Here is a 17,248-nt window from a genome sequence, read left to right as displayed (position 1 = left end):
TATCATTGACAGATTAACCAAGTCAGCACACTTCTTGCCTGTTCAAACTACATTCAATGCTGACCGACTTGTTGTACTGTATACGAATGAGATTGTGAGACTTCATGGAGTGTCGATGTCCATTGTGTCAGACCGAGATCCGAAGTTTGTTTCTAGACTTTGGCAGAGTTTACAAAGAGCTTTGGGAACCGAGTTGAAGTTTAGCACAACTTTTCATCCCCAGACCGATGGACAAACAGAGAGAACGATTCAAACACTCGAAGATATGCTCAAACTATGTGTGTTAGATTTCAAGGGAAGTTGGGAAGTACATCTACCGTTAGTGGAATTCGCTTACAACAACAGTTATCAAGCTAGCATTGGCATGGCGCCGTACGAAGATTTGTATGGAAGGAAGTGCAGATCACCGATATGTTGGACTGAAGTGGGAGATAAAGCTTTGATTGGCCCCGAGCTAGTTCAAGTTACTACTGAGAAGATTAAACTCATTCGACAAAGAATCAAAACTGCTCAAAGTCGACAGAAGAGCTATGTCGACCAGAGAAGAAGAGAGTTGGAATTTGAAGTTGGGGATCATGTATTCCTGAAGGTTTCACCAATGAAAAGACTTCCAGATTTGGGAAGAAAGGTAAGTTAGCACCTCGTTACATCAGGCCGTTTGAAATACTTGAGAAGGTTTACCCAGCTGCCTATAGACTGGCTTTACCACCGGAACTAAGTCAAGTTCACAATGTGTTCCATATTTCGATGTTGAGGAAGTATATTCGGGATCCACTGCATGTAATTGATTATTCTGGGATTGTGGTTAATGAGGAACTAGGCTACGAGGAGAAGCCGATGAGAATTATTGACAGACAAGTGAGACAGTTGAGAAACAAGTCGATACCGATGGTAAAGATTGGACAGAAAGAGCATTACGGCAAGGTTGCTACGTGGGAAATGGAAGAAGAAATAAAAATCCATCATCCTGGGTTATTTGTAGAGCAAGGTAATTCAAGTTCGGGGACAAAACTTCTTTAAGGAGGGTAGGATGTAACAACCCTCACTCTACTCTAGTCATGCTTGCATATATTACACGATCTTGTCTTGATATGTTGCATTTTTGCAAAACCTTGATTTGTTTTCTTAAGTGTTCCTCGCTTGTTTTGTGCCTTGCTTGGCGTGAGTCTAGCCGAGGTCGTCTTCAGTCTAGATTTATCTTGGAACCACTTTGTTTGACCTCCACTCTCACCCTGACATATTGGCCGAGATGTCATTATCTAGGCCGAGGTGTTCATCACCAAGGCTGAGATATGTATTATCTAGGCCGAGATGTTACCTTTGCACCTAAGTGATCTTGTCCTGGAGTGGTATGACCTAGACCGAGGTGTGGCACATCTAGGCTAAGGTGTGGCACAGCTTAGTCAAATGTTGTCCTTCCTAGCCGAGATCATTGTTCCCTTACTTGCCGATGTCTTGTTATTAGCCGAGATCATTACCGGACGGAGTGCCTATGCCATCTTGCTTGTAGAACACATTTTGTCATGGTCTTGTCTTTTCACTCAGTCACCTTTTTCAGCAGAGCCAACCAGCCATTGCCACGTGTTCCAGCTGAGCGTTAAGTCAGCCGGCAGACCTAGAAATGTATCATTTGCTACATGTCTTTGTTCTTGAGGAGAGAGAAGCTCTAGAAGAGGGAGAAGGAGTTCTTAGAGGAGGAATAAATTTCCAAGCTTGATCCTTAGAGTTCAAACCGTTTGATTGGTGTTTTGAGGTTAGAATCTTAATCTACTCTTGTTGTTCTTATTGATCATCTAGTTGCATTGCATGATCGAACCTGATTTGCAAGCCATGCATCGATTTAAAGTTTGATTTTAGAAAGAGAAAGTGATATTCATGTGTTCTTGAATAGAAGCCTTGTTTGATCCGAAAGCTTGCATCAAGATTCATGTTTTTGTGTTTGTTTTCATGAAATCTTCGAGTATGGGTACCCAGGTCCATGTTTTTGAATTCATAGCATGAAATCTCAGATTTTGTAATGATAAGTTATGATCTTTGCATCCATGTTCTTCATGTTCATGTTCTTCAAGAAAGGGAAACCCAGATTTTCCGGAATTCATTTCCTTGAATGTGGCCATCGGGACCACACCTCGGCGAGGAGGTGTGGGACCTCGGCCAAGATCTGGTTGGTGCCCATTATGCTTTCCCGAGACGAGGAACAGTGTTTTGTTTTGGTTCGACTTAGTTTTGAAGGAATGCTGAAATCATTTGCATTCGTGTAAAGCTTGTTTGAAAGTGCATTCAATAGACTTTGCCATGTGTTTGTAGGACTTGGACTCTCCCTTGACCCCGACATTGAAGAACTATGTGAGTGGTATTTTTAATAAAATTATGTTGTAAAGTTTTGATAAAGCTTTGCCTTGTTTTGAAAAGTATTTGTTAAGCATGAATGATTATCCCTATTTTGTGTATCAAGTGTTAGTCTCGTTTTGGATAACAACCTTTGAAAGTCCGTACGTGCTAGGGGACTATAAGCATTTGTAGCACAACCTTTGAAAGTTCGTGCGTGCTAGGGGACTATAAGCATTTGTAGCACAACCTTTGAAAGTCCGTACAAGCTAGGGGACTATAAGCATTTGTAGCACAACCTTTGAAAGTCCGTGCGTGCTAGGGGACTATAAGCATTTGTAGCACAACCTTTGAAAGTCCGTCTGTACTAGGGGACTATAAGCATTTGTAGCACAACCTTTGAAAGTCCGTACGTGCTAGGGGCCTATAAGCATTTGTAGCACAACCTTTGAAAGTCCGTACGTGCTAGGGGACTATAAGCATTTGTAGCACAACCTTATTTAATGTCACCCCTTGAAACTTGAAAGCCTTGAAAGACTTTGATTGATGAAGCTTGAAAGACTTGTTAGCTGAACTTGTTTTGTCTTTGACTCTGTGCAAGACATAATGTGTATCGCTTTGATAAAGATCTCGGATATTATTCATGCAAACCCCTTTATTAGTTGTACCATTCACTGAGTATCCAAGCTCACCCTCTCTAGATATATGTAGGTGATGAGCAGGACGACGGTGACACCTAGATGTGCTTTGCAACTTGTTTTGGACTCGCATTTCGTAGCATCTTGAAGATCATGCTTCTTAGCTTGTAATTCATTGTGTTTTGTATATGATGGCTTGAGAAGCCTTTTGGTCAAGATGTATTTTTGTACTTCATTTTATCGTACCCAAGTTGTAAAGCTATGTAAAGATGTATGCCATTTCATTTGACTTATGCACTGCTCTTATGGACTAATTAGATCTAAATTTATTGCTTCCGCACATGTGAACCCCATATATATACTCTGATTGTGTGTGAATTCTTGTAAATTGGCCTTTGGTAATCTCGGATTGCTGGCCATCACGACACCATTCTACTAGGGGCGGAATGGGGTCGTGACAACGGAGGCCACGAATGTCGTATCTTTCTCAGATAAAGACTTAGCAAGGATATACTGCCCTCACAATGACGCACTAGTTGTCGCTTTACGCATCAAGAATTACGACATCAAACGGATTTTGATTGACCAAGGGAGCTTATGTGAGATAATGTATTACGAAACCTTCAAACAACTGAAACTAGAGGACAAAGATTTGGCACCTGCAACATCTCCCCTGATCGGATTCAACTCAATGCCAGAGTGGCCAGTGGGCAAGATAATCCTCCCAGCCAGAGCAAGAAGCATGACGAAATAGGTGGAATTCTGGATATTGAAAGTCCCTTCCACTTACAATATAATCTTGGAAAGAACATGGTTGCACGCCATGCGATCGGTAGCGTCAACCTACCATCAAGTATTACGGTTCCCCCACGAAACCAGAGTAATTGAAGAGGTCTTTGGAGACCAAATTTTGTCCAAACCATGCTTCGTCACAGTAAATGGCAGTCGCGCTGCCAAAGGGTATGTACAGATGGTGGAAGAACCTGAGAGCAATGAACTGTTCGCGGATGTTGGCAAGGCCACTGAACAGAAAACAGTGGAAGACTTGGTACAGGTAAGGATAGATAAAAAAGACCCAGAAAAGATCTTTTTGCTTGGCTTATCTTTGTCTAGCACTAAGAGAAAAGAGATTATGAATTCTTAACCTCTAACATCAAAGTGTTTGCCTGGACGCCATATGACATGCCTGGCATTGACCCAAACTTCATATGTGGAATGAAGAATGCGACCGCGCCCTAGAAAGCTTGAAAGAATACATGTCCTCTCCACCATTACTAGTAACCCCAATACTTGGAGAAGAGCTCTTTTTCTACCTGGCAGTTTCACAGCACGCAGTCAGCGCAGTGTTGGTCCAAGCGGAAGGAATCCAACACCTGCCCATCTTTTATGTCAACAAGACCTTGCTGGGCACAGAAACCAGGTACTTACCATTGGAAAAACTGGCCTTAGCCTTGATGATGGCCTCTAGAAAGCTGTCGCATTACTTCCACACCCACACCATAATCAACCTAACAGCTTTCCCATTAAAAGCTTTGTTTGAGAGAGTGAACTTTTCTGGGCGAATCTTGAAGTGGGCGGTGGAATTGGGACAGTTTGATATGAAGTTTCAACCTAGAACTGCAATAAAAGCCCAAGCTTTGGCAGACTTTGTGGCAGAATTCACACCAGGAAGTCATCACATCTGCCCAGCCGACTTGACTGATACAACTGAAATGGGGACAGAAAGTGCCGCAGTAAATGCGCAACCCCTAATACAAGATACTCAGCCACGTTGCGAACCACACAGGCATGAAGATAAGCAGGAAGAGGAAGACCATGCTACACCAGGAATGACTCATCAACAAACAATAACTTAGTACAATCAGATAGTAAGGGGCAAACAGTAGGTGTGGATTTTGAAGAAAACATCGGCAACTCGCATGACCCCAAGACATCATCCGACCCCTCCACTTGCTGGAAGCTATTCGTTGGAGAGATGTGGAAGCTCTTTGTGGATGGAGCATCTAATAGGCACGGTGCAGGACTTGGCATAGTCCTCATCTCACCAGATGGCCTAGTAGTGGAACAAACAGTCAACCTTGGCTTCCCAGCATCAAACAACGAGGCAGAGTATGAAGCGCTCTTAGCAGGCCTGAAATCAGCACTTTTTATGAAGGCAACCGAGCTAATAGTTTACAGTGACTCCCAGCTGGTAGTGAACCAGATTTCAGGTGACTACGAGGCAAAACATGTGAGGATGGCTAAGTACCAAGAGTTAGTAAGAAGAGAGATCATGAAATTCGAAGTAGTGTGGATAGAACAGATCGGCCGAAAAGAAAACAGTAGAGTAGACGAACTAGCAGGCTTTGTGTCGATGGCGGATACATCCGTCCCACATCCATTACTGATCGACTACCTACCAAGAGCAAGCATTGAAGAACCTGAAGCAACTGAAGTATGTTGCGCTGAACTAGGCCCTTCATGGATGGGTCCCATTATAGTATTCTTAAGAGACGGCGTCTTACCCGAAGAGAAGAAAGAGGCCAACAACATAAGAGCCAAGTCACAGCGATTTTGGCTCTCCCCATCTATGGCCTTGTATAAGAAATCCTTCACAGGACCTTACCTAAAATGTGTTCATCCCAGCAAAGTCGAAGCATTCTTGTTTGAGATACATGAAGGCGTATGCGGAAGCCACCAAGGAGGAAGATCATTGGCCTACAGAGCAATTTCACATGGATATTACTGGCCATACATGCAAGAAGATTCGGAGAAGTATGTCAAGAAATGCGAGAAGTGTCAAAAGTTCGCACACCAAATACATCAACCAGCTAGAGAACTTCTACCTTTAACTAGCCCATGGCCCTTCGTAATGTAGGGCTTGGACATAGTAGGACCACTTCAAACGGCACTCGGCAACAGAAAGTTCTTTTTTGCAGCAACATACTACTTTACAAAATGGGTAGAAGCAAAAGCTCTCGCCTCAATAAAAGAGAAAGATGTGAAGAAGTTCATCTGGCAGAATATCATCACTCGGTTCGGCATACCCAAGGCTCTAATATCTGACAACGACACTCAGTTCGATGGCAAAATTTTTAGAGGCTTTTGTGAGGTGTACAAAATAGAATTCTACAACTCTACACCGGCGTACCCCTATGCAAACGGCCAGGCGGAAGCATCAAATAAAGTCGTCTTGGATGGATTGAAGAAAAGGTTAGAGAAAGCAAAAGGCAAGTGGGTTGAGGAGCTTCCTCATGTTTTATGGGCTTACCGTACCACTCCTCGACGGTCAACTGGAGAAACGCCATTCTCCTTAGCCTACGACATGGAGGTAGTAATCCCACTGGAAGTCGGCTCCCCCACAATTAGAAGTGAAAATTTTGACAAAGACTTAAATAGAGAAGCCATAGCCTTGGAACTCGACCTTGCGGAAGAAAGAAGAGAAAGAGCACTGGTTCACATTGCCTCATACCAGCAAGAGTTATCTAGAAAATATAACAGGACTGTACATCCAAGGCAATTCAAGATTGGAGATTGGGTGCTGTGCAAAGTAATGGGAAATACTCAGGTACCCGGAGATGGCAAGTTAGGGCCTAATTGGGAAGGACCTTACAAAGTGGTTGGATTAGCAGGAAAATAGGCATACCACTAGGAGGATGGAGACGGCAAGGCCATTCCCAGGCCATGGAACACTGCCATTCTCAAACAATTTTATTTGTAGCTTTTCTTTAAAGTACTTGTAATTTTTCCTTTTCAATAAAACAAGTAGTTTCCTTTTCAGCATAATTGTTTTCTTCTAAAAAAGTTATTTTAGTAAGCTAGGGGCATTGAAAGCAGAGTTGGCCGGAATAACCAACTTTGAGTTCTCTTCAAGCCAAGATCAGGATCTAGGCTGAAGAGGTTGGCTGGAAAAACCAACACTTACTTCTCCTAAGCCGAGATAAGGATCTAGGCTGCAGGAAGTTTGGCAGGAATAACCAAACACTTCACTCTAGGTTGGCAGGAATAACCAACTTTGAGCTCTCTTCAAGCCAAGATCAAGATCTAGGCTGAAGAGGTTGGCTGGAAAAACCAACACTTACTTCTCCTAAGTCGAGATAAGGATCTAGGCTGCAGGAAGTTGGCAGGTATGACCAACACTTCACTCTAGGTTGGCAGGAATAACCAAACTTTGAGCTCTCTTCAAGCCAAAATCAGGATCTAGGCTGAAGAGGTTGGCTGGAAAAACCAACACTTACTTCTCCTAAGCCGAGATAAGGATCTAGGCTGCAGGAAGTTGGCAGGTATGACCAACACTTATTTCTCTTCAACCGAAATAAGGATCTAGGTTGAAGAGTGGTTGGCTGGAATAACCAACTTTGAGTGCTCCTCAGCCGAGATAAGAATCTATGCTGAAGAGTGGTTGGCTGGAATAACCAACTCTGAGTACTCATCAGCCGAGATTAGGATCTAGGCTGAAGAGGTTTGCAGGTATAACCAAACAGATTACAAGGTCAAGACCGAGATAGGTATCTCGGCCAGAAAATGTTATACATCATGCATTTATGGTAAGAAAATAAGCACAAGCATAGAGTTAATCGAACAAATAGTTAAACAAAAGAAGATTTCATTGAAAATTCAAATCAAAGGTGCAAAAGATGGGGCCTCAGCCCGGTTACACATTCTTTCCAAAGAAGTAAAAGGAATAAAATATGGGATCAAGAAAAAAGGTCGTTAAGATTCGCATCCAGATCAACTCGAAGCCCTGTTTTAGCAGGTAGCTCGGCCACATTTTCAACCAAGTCTTCCACCGGTGGCTCCACCCGAGCTGACTGAACAGCGGGATCATTAGCGACGACCGGGGCATTGTTGGGCTCTGATGTCTCTTCTTCATCCTCACCTTGAAGAAACTTTTTCTGAATGGCATTTGCATACTTTACCATATAGCTCGGTATAAAATGTGGAGGAGGGTTCAGGAAGACCTCGGTCTCTTGGCTATGACCGAGCTGCGCCACGGCTGCCTTCCACCCACATTTGAAAAATATATCCTTAGCAGCTTCGCACTGCAGGATATAGGTGGCTTCACCTTCTTTGTAACTGCGGTCTTCCATATCTTCCACCTTCTTCTCCAGCTTGGTTATCTCGGCGTTCATCATCTTCTCGACTTTAGCAAGCTCACGCAGATAACGGTCTTTCAACTCGGTCAAGGCCTTTTGTTTGTCCACCACTGCCGAATTTACTAGCCCAGTGAGTTAGCAACTTCTGATTGAAGCTCGGCCATTTTTTGTTTGACTTCATTTAGCTCAGCCGTCTTACTATCGACCTCAGCCACGGCAAGCCTTGTCGTCTTGCGCAGCTCCAGCACACGCTTATGTGCAATATGGTTTTTCTGCATGGCCTGTATGAGGGCAGTAAGCAACTTTGAGTGAAAATCGAGCTAACAAATAGACAAAGGGAGAAAACAAAGGAAAAAGTACTCACCAACACCATCGATTTGGTGGCCGAGCAGATGGCTTTAAGCTCGGTGAGATGGTCATGATGTCCCATGTCAGGAGGCAAACACACGCTCTTGGCCAGGTTGAAAACGAGCGTGTGGTCTTTGTCTGCCACCATTGAATCTATGTCTCTTATTGCTCGATTCCGATATGATAACTTCGGGGCCCACTCAGAAAAGCTAACCCGATCAGAATGCTCAGGTTCTGGGCTTGGCAAAGTGATTTGTGGAAACACGGTTTCATCCTCATCTATAAGGCGTGGCTCGGTTGTGGAAATCCGAGCACGCTTGCTTGGCCGAGATGATGATGGCTGAGAGGTTGGAAGAGCTACCACGGCCTCTTGTGTTTGGCCGGCTTGTGGTACCTCGGTTTGATGTGTCTTGGTAATAAGGGCCCTTACTGCTCTCTTTTTGGCCATTTCTTGTTCTGCAGTTAATGGGATCAGGTTGATTTGAGGAAGTGTTGGATCTAGTTCTAGAGAGGGTTCCAGAAGGAAATCTGTCACTCTGGTTTTCCTTCTACTACTGTATCTGTATGTCGGCTCAACGTTGAGTAGCTCGGCCCAACCTCGATCGTGATATCTTAGTGCGGCGCGGAGTGCATCAAGATTGGGGTAACTGTACTGCGACTTTAGATGGTTCAAGTCTGGATAAGGAAAAAAGGACAATGATTAGTTCGGTTCAAAATGAGACCAATGGAGTAAAGAAAGCACAAAACTGAGCCGAGGTATATATACCGGCTACTTCTTTATTCTAGTTAATCCAGTCTCCTGGTATTGGGGCTTCTTGGTCTTCGAAGTTGCCCGAGACCCAGAAAAAATCATCATCATTTACATCTTTGTCCGGGGTATTTTTGATTATTTTCTCTCGGCGACGTCTTATTCTTAAATAGTATACCCAGCCATCTTCATTCTGGCCGAGGGAGTACTGGTGAAAAAGCTCGGCTAAACCGAGGTTGAGGCCAAGCTGGCGGTTTAGCTCGGCGATGCCATTTATTATTCTGTGTGAATTTATGGAAATCTAGGTAGGGCAAAGTCTTGTTTGTCTGAGGAATTCACAAATAAAAGGCTGTACATGGAATCGGAGTTTGGTTTCTACAATAGAAAGAAGGGTGAAGGGAACGAAGCCCGGTTTACCCCAGGGAGTAGTGTCTAGTTCGGCTAAACTAAGGTGAACATCATCGGGGATGTTGTAGTCCCTTCAGAACTCGGCCATAGCCCCTGGAGAGTTTACCAAGAATCTATACATCCCCATGTGGACTTAAATTACGTATAATTTAGCTCGATGCTGAGATGACCCTTAGTATCTCGACTGAGCATGCAATGGTGTGCCTGGCCAACCTAGTCAGTCTGCAAAGTGAAAAGGAAAAGTGTTAAGCACAGATCGATGGACCGTGCTAAAAGAACCAAAGGCAAAATAAATGGATTCCTAGCTCGGCTACGTGCTATGCCATCTGTTCTTAGCTCGGTTGAGACGAAGGACTTCAACATGGTTAAGTGGAACGAGAGGTTCCTAGCCCGGTTGATGCTTAGGATGTGGTATTCTTGGTTCAGTTTTGACTAAGTCAAAGAGCTGGATTGGTCCCAAGTGATGGCCCGATCATTGGTTAAGGCTTTCTAGTTCGATAGTACGCACACCTAATACAGTTCCGTAGTTCGGCTAAGTGAAACAGAAAGTAAGACCTATTGGAACTTAATCTAGTTTGGCTGGGTGCACACCTTAAGTACAAACAGGTTCCTAGCTCAGTGGGAATTTTATTTTGGATCAAACGCGTCGTTCTTCAGATTGTTCGTGAATACAGTGGTTCTATTACGTAGTGTTTTCCCAGAAAAATGGAAGCAAAAATAGTATAAGTGTTTTGAGAAGCGCACGAGTACTATGCTACATACTTCATAAACTATACAAACAAAAAGGAAGTGGGGTTGAGTTACTTACAGTTTGAAGACAAGAGGATGAAGATCGAGGTTGCAAAGAAGAGCTTCGCAGGCACTGAGTTTGGAAAAATGGAGGCTCAGAGAGAGAGAGAGAGAAGATGATGAATAGTAATGGTGGGTTCAAAACGTATGGTTTTTGTGTAAAGAGAGTGAAAAATGTGGGACTGTTCAAAATTCGCAAGATACAAAGTCGGCGTTGACAGCTGTACTTAACAAGTAGGGACCTGCCACGTGTCTATGGAATAGCAAGCGATTCAGATGACAATGTGGCTGAAGAGACGTTTTTTGACCGAACCAATCGGTAGCCCGGCAGCATTTAGCTCGGTTGAAAGGGTAAAGTTTTTAGCTCGGCTAGTAACAGGTAATCCCAATCATGCTATGCAGATGGAATTAAGGGGCAATTGAGAGGGAGTTTTTATGTGCACTAGGGCCGAGCTAGGCCAAGGCGTGGTAATGGGCCGTTCTGTGGGCCGCGGTAAAAAGGACAAAGTGAAAGGACATTGTAATTAGCTGGTCCAAGACGGATTGTAGTCACTATGGTTGGAGCGGTGATAATTAGCTTGGTCTTGGAATTAGGAGCCGAGGTATCATGGCTTCTTATAGTAGACCTCGCTCTGGTTAGCGTGGTCAAAGCTTGCTGTAAGTTAGCTCGGTCTCAACAGACAAAACTGAGGTACAAGTGAAAGGGGAGCCAAGCTCCATGTTGTATATGATGGTGTTGGATTAAGTATGACAAAGGTTCAGTGTTAGCTCGGTCGCATTGTCATCCAACCGAGGTAAAACCATCTCACTTGGTTTAAGCAGTGAGGGGGGTGTTGAAGGATAATCATTATCTTTCAGGAGTGTGATTCCTAGAAGGACTCTATATGGAGAAATAAGAGTCCTACTAGGATTATGCCATGCAGAACCCATAAAAGCTCACAACATAACCTTTGTAGAGGTAACACAACTTTGATTCTCGAAATACACAGAGCTTTTTGTCTATTTGTCTATTTTGTTGACTTAGGAAACGGAGAGGTATCCGGCACACACCCGCCGGCTAGCTCACGTTTGTGTTTTCCGGGGGCGAAGCGACGACGTACGAAGGAGCGCAGACTTGATCAACAGGATTATACGATAACATTATTTCATGCCCGTACACATAGTATAAGAAAATCTCTGAATCGTGCATTTTTTGATCTTATCACATCATTATCAGCATTTTGTTATCATACATTTTTTAGTGATCTTTTTATAGTGAATGTTGTTGTTATTAGAAGCAATCGTAATTTGTATTAGTTGATTAGTTTTCACAATTTTTTAACAGGGTGATGATATTTCATAGATCCTTGAAGGTGCATTTGATTTCTTTTGTATGTTGTAGGTCTGTTTTAGAATCATATGTTGCAAAAATGAGATAAATTTATATAAAACTAACAAATGAAAAGAGTGGGTTTGAGATGTGGAGTATAATTTTTTTTTTTTTTTTAACCATGGACCACAGAAGAACATCTTTTGAATATAAGATCCAAACAAGGCATATATAGTCGGTGATACTCCACTAATTATTTTTTTAGGGTATCACTTATTTATAATTTATGCTTTATTTAATATTTTTATTGTAGAAAATTTGATATAGATGCATTTGTGGATATGAATCATGTAAGAATTTGTAATTCTAGTTAGATTTTCCATAGAAAAGAAGTAGATGATAGTACTACATGGTTTGGGTATTTGTGTAAGGAAGTAGGAAGTAGGAAGTAGCTTTTTAAGTTGACATTTGTATTTGGAAAAGCTATGTATGAAGAATTCGTAGAATCTCTATATTGATGCTTAATCTGATGTTTCTTTTGCTTTGATGATATGGTCTGATCTAATCCTGATTTGTTTGATTGATTATATTTGTGTTATTTGGAAATGTAGATGCCAATTCAGTTGATTGCATTGTTCAATTTATTTTGATTCGCTTGTTTTATTAGAGTTGAAAATTCTAGCATCATATTTCTTATTTTTAGTATATCCTATTTTTTAAGCTTTTACCTTTTTTTCTTTTTTTTTTCCCCTCATTCTTCTTTAGTTATTTTGCACCATGGATAGGAGTTGCCTGCAACTTTATAATAGAAGGTCACCTCAGTACATTGATGGGGTGAGGGAATTTATCTTGTTTGCTCATGATCATATAAAACCAAGGGCAGATAAGATTTGATGTCCATGTTATAGATGCAACAACCATATTCAAAAAACCATAGAGGAAGTTGAAATTCATTTGTACGCATATGGGGTGGTCACAAGTTACACTAGGTGGGTGTATCATAGGGAAGGTTTTGAGTTGAATGAGAATGATGACTCACAAAATGAAAATGACGAATATCTCGACAATGTGACAGAGAAGTCAAATAACCCCAATACTGAGGTGCGAGAAGTTATTCATGACAAACGAAGTGGAACAACCATATTTGGTTATGTGGGAGAAGCATCTAGTAGTTGTATTTACTTAGTAGTTGTGGTGGAGAAACAAATAAATTTGCAAGATTAATGAGGGATGTAGAGCAAGATTTGTATCTGAATTGCCAACAATTCTCCAAACTATCATTCATGGTTAAGTTGCTACATCTAAAGATATTTAATAGATGGAGCAACAAATCACTCATGATGTTGCTGGAATTGTTGAAGGAGGCACTTCCTATTGGTGAAACACTTTCATGCTCTTACAATGAGGATAAACAAATAATGCAAGATTTGTGCCTCAACTATATCAAAAAATACATGCATGCAAGAACGATTACATACGTTTTTGGAAGGTGTATGAAAATAAAGATGAGTGTCCTACTTGCAAAGCACCAAAGGTTCTGCGATACTTTCCTTTAAAACCAAGGCTACAAAGGCTATTCATATCAAGGAAGACGGCTACTGATATGAAGTGGCACAAGGATAAATGTCTAGGTAGATATAACTTCAATTACAATCTATTCATTGAATAGTTGAATGCTACAAACAATGCTTATGACACTAACCTTAAAAATTGGAAATGATACTTTTGAAATCTCTGTTAGTTTATGATATACAATCAAGATATTACATACTAATGAATCATAGCATGGTATTTGTTTGTTATTGAAATATCTTTTGATTAAGCCTCTTTGAATGTGATGAGCATTTTTTTTTTCTCTTGGTGTAGTTGAATTTTAATTTGGAGATGAACATATGGTCTGGTGATGTGTTTGATATTTTATGTTTGGTTATTGTGAAATCAAGAAAGGAATATAAGTTGATGTTCAAACTAGTATTTTTAGAGTAATTGTTACAAAATCAAAAAGCCAAATAAATAAATAAATAAATAAATATCAAACTTTTAGAGACCAATTTTAGTTGTCTCAAAAAAATTATAACCTTTACACATCACTTTCATTTGTCCCAAAAAGTAAAACTTTTAGAGACCACTTTCATTTGTCCCAAAACCTAAAACTTTTAAAGACCAATTTATGTCATCTCAAAAATCAATTTTTTGTCTACATAACTACTTCATTTGCTCTGGACTGTAATTAGACTTTTAGAGACAAATTTTGATTGTCTCAAAATCAAAACTTTTTGCAACCACATATTTTTGTCTCTAAAAGTCTATTTATAGTAACAAATGCAAAATTTTGTCTCCAAAAGTCATTTTTTGACTTTTCCGGACAGGCCATTTGGGACAACTTCGCGAAAGGAAAAATTAGTTGGCTAAAGTTTTTTCCAACAAATATTACACTTTTAGGGACGGAACAAATTTGTCCCTAAAAAGCTGATTTCTTGCAATGACTCTTTTTTTTCTTTATTTATTTTCAAGGTAAAATTTTACAAATTTTTATAAAACCCGTTAAAATCTTGTGAATTATTTCTCTATACCAAATCAACAAAACTGAATGGTAGTATGTGGTGTATTTGAGTTTATTAACCAACAAAACCAAATGGTTGAATGGTTTGGTTCAATATTAAATTTTTTCTCTATTTGACCAAACTGAACCGCTTATGCCTTAATTCAAAGTTTAGATTTCAGATAGAATTAATTCAAATATATTAAGGTGATCTTGAAAAGCCAAAGGTGTATTTTGTGAGTTGGAAATTTTCTTTCTTTCTCAAGATTCATGTAATTTTTTCAATATATTTAGAACCTCTAGCTTCACTTATTTTTTTTTTAAGGTATACCATATCTATATTTTATATCTATGTATACACTATGTAAGAGGGGATTTTTAAGGAGAAGTATTCTCATAGCCCTAATGTCTCAAATTAAAATTCTTAAATTTTTATTTTAAATGATAAAAAAAAATCTATTCGCTAGCTCTCATTTAAGCATTAAAGAAAACTCAATATTCCTTGATTTATGGCTTTTAGAAAAGTAATTTAATCTATTTCAAAATTAAAATTTGAGAGCTAATAAATATGACAAGTAACCTATTAATTTAAATTTAAAGTTAGCACAATATGAATTTAAAATTATAATGATCTATGTCATTATTTATGAGTTTTATAATGAACTAGATTTTAAAAAATAATAATAATAAACAATAAGATAAGATAAGTGTGTCAACTCTAGAAAAAATTTATATCAAAACCTCAAATTCACATCAAGTATGCATATTTGATTATTAAAATTGTCAAAATTAATGATTTTATTGATAATAAAAAAGTTCATTATATTCTAAAATAGAATATATGTATTTGTTTATTGGTGTAGAAAAAAAAATTCTTCATTTTTTGTTTTATTTATTTTTAAATCTTATTAGTTTGCCCATCAACCAGTAAAATTTATAATTTATAATTGCCAACTCTATCACATAATTTATGGTTTGTATTGTGATTTATTTATGGATAAATTACACTTTGTCCTTTTTATGTTTGGCCATTTTCTTACTTTGGCCCTTCATATTTTAATTTACTCCAAAAGCTAATTTATATCTAAAATTAGACAAAAAAATGACGCATTAACAATCACGTGACATAAGAAAATTTTATTACTCAAATCCTAATCTCTATATAATAATATATTTTTTATGTTATGTGGTAGTTAACGTGGTAGTTAGGAGTAAATTGGAAAAAAAAAACCTTGAAACATAAAAGGTCAAAATGGGAAAAAATAAATTTCAACTGCTACAATAAAAAAATGACAAAACATAAAGGGACAAAGTGTTGCCCTTTATTTATTTAGAGCATTGCTATTAACCGCTACCTTTATTCTTTGAACCCCCACCTTCTTCATTTTTTTTTTTTTTAATTCCAGTTTTGTCTGATTCTAAAATTCCACTTTTACTCTCATTCCTATTCTTCTAATCCTAATTTTCCAAACTCTAACTCTAATCCTAATCACCTCCAGCAATACCATCATCTTCGACAACTCCTCATCGCCGCAACCACCATCATCTCCAACCACCCCTCACTTTTGCAACCACCACTCCCTCTGTCACAATCAGCCACTACCTCTAATGACAAGCATATAGCGACCTCGGTCTTTTCCCATTTGATTATTGTATCCGGACTTAGGTTCCGTAGATTCTGTCATTGTATAATTGTTGTTGTTGTCCTTTATTTTCTCATTTGGAGTTATAGGATGTGTTGGGCGGGTTTGTTTCAGGTTGGTTGGGTTTAGAAACCAAGTGTTGCTGTCCAGTATTTTGGATCTTCGCTCGAGCGAGGAGTTGTTCGCTCGAGCGAGCTGTTGTTTTTGGTTCTTCGCTCGAGCCGGGGTTTGATCGCTCGAGCGAGGGTTTGCGTCTGGTTTAGACCTGAGGGCAGGGCTTATTCGCTCGAGCGAGATTTTCTTCGCTCGAGCGAGCGAGGTGTATGTTTTCGAGTTCCTTGCTCGAGCGAGCATTCTGTCGCTCGAGCGTGCTCCAAGGTTGCAGACCTGATGCATTGCATTCTTGGCTCAAGCGAGCATTTCGTCGCTCGAGCGATGTTCTCTTGTGTTTGGTCGCTCGAGCGACCATGTCTTCGCTCGAGCGAGCCTGTTCAGTTTATATACACAGCAGTGGGTTTTGATCAGTCTTTTTCATCTTCTTTTGATTCCAAACCCTAGATCCGACTTCTCTCTCTCCCTACTCACCTTCTCTCTTAGGTTTGATCTACTTAGAGTGGGTTTCTACCTTAGATCCTTTATTAAAAAGATAGAGTGAGTCGAGGGCTTTCATTTAATCTGAGTTGTTGGTGGTTTGGAGCACTTTGGAGTTTGGGTCTTCATCTCCATCTTCTCTTTTTGGACTGTTTCTTCGAGGTAGGGATTTCCTACTCCATTCAATAAGTTTTGTTCTAAATTTTGGTATTTTGATATGTTGGGGAATACTTTGGTAATTTTGGGAAAAACCCTAGTGGTATTAATAAATTAATTTGTATAATTAATTAAAGGAAATTGGGGAAATATGGTTAAATTCATGGAATTGAGGAATTCATTGATTAAGAGGTGTAGTTGGATAATTTAAATCACTCGCCCATTGAATTGTTGATATATTTATTTTCAGTCTAGATATAACTGTTTTGGGCTATCGGTGGAGGATAGCTGTGATTGTTGTAGACACTGCATGTGGATTAGGGATAATTGAAACTAATCATTGGTTAAGTCATCAATTTTGACTGTTGAATTAATACAGACATTATATGTATTGATTGTGTGTTGTATATTGAAAAATCTAGAAATCCCCTAGATGTTGATTTGTGATTATGTATCAATTTTAAGCAGAATATAACAATCCCAATCAAACAATCAAACAAACAAGACAAAGAGACACAACGATTTTACGTGGAAAAAACTACAATTGGACACCTCCAACTGTGATAAAAAAACCACGGGCAACAGCCACAAGAACAATCCACTAAGAAGATTTAAAGGAATTACACAAGTATACTCTCAATTACCTTGTAAAACTGGACCAGAACCAAACCGA

This window comes from Camellia sinensis, unplaced genomic scaffold (genome assembly GCF_055761805.1).
Source record: "Camellia sinensis isolate YWXY unplaced genomic scaffold, ASM5576180v1 Unanchor12, whole genome shotgun sequence".
In the NCBI taxonomy this organism is placed as follows: Eukaryota; Viridiplantae; Streptophyta; class Magnoliopsida; order Ericales; family Theaceae; genus Camellia; species Camellia sinensis.
This window is presented reverse-complemented; position numbering follows the sequence as displayed.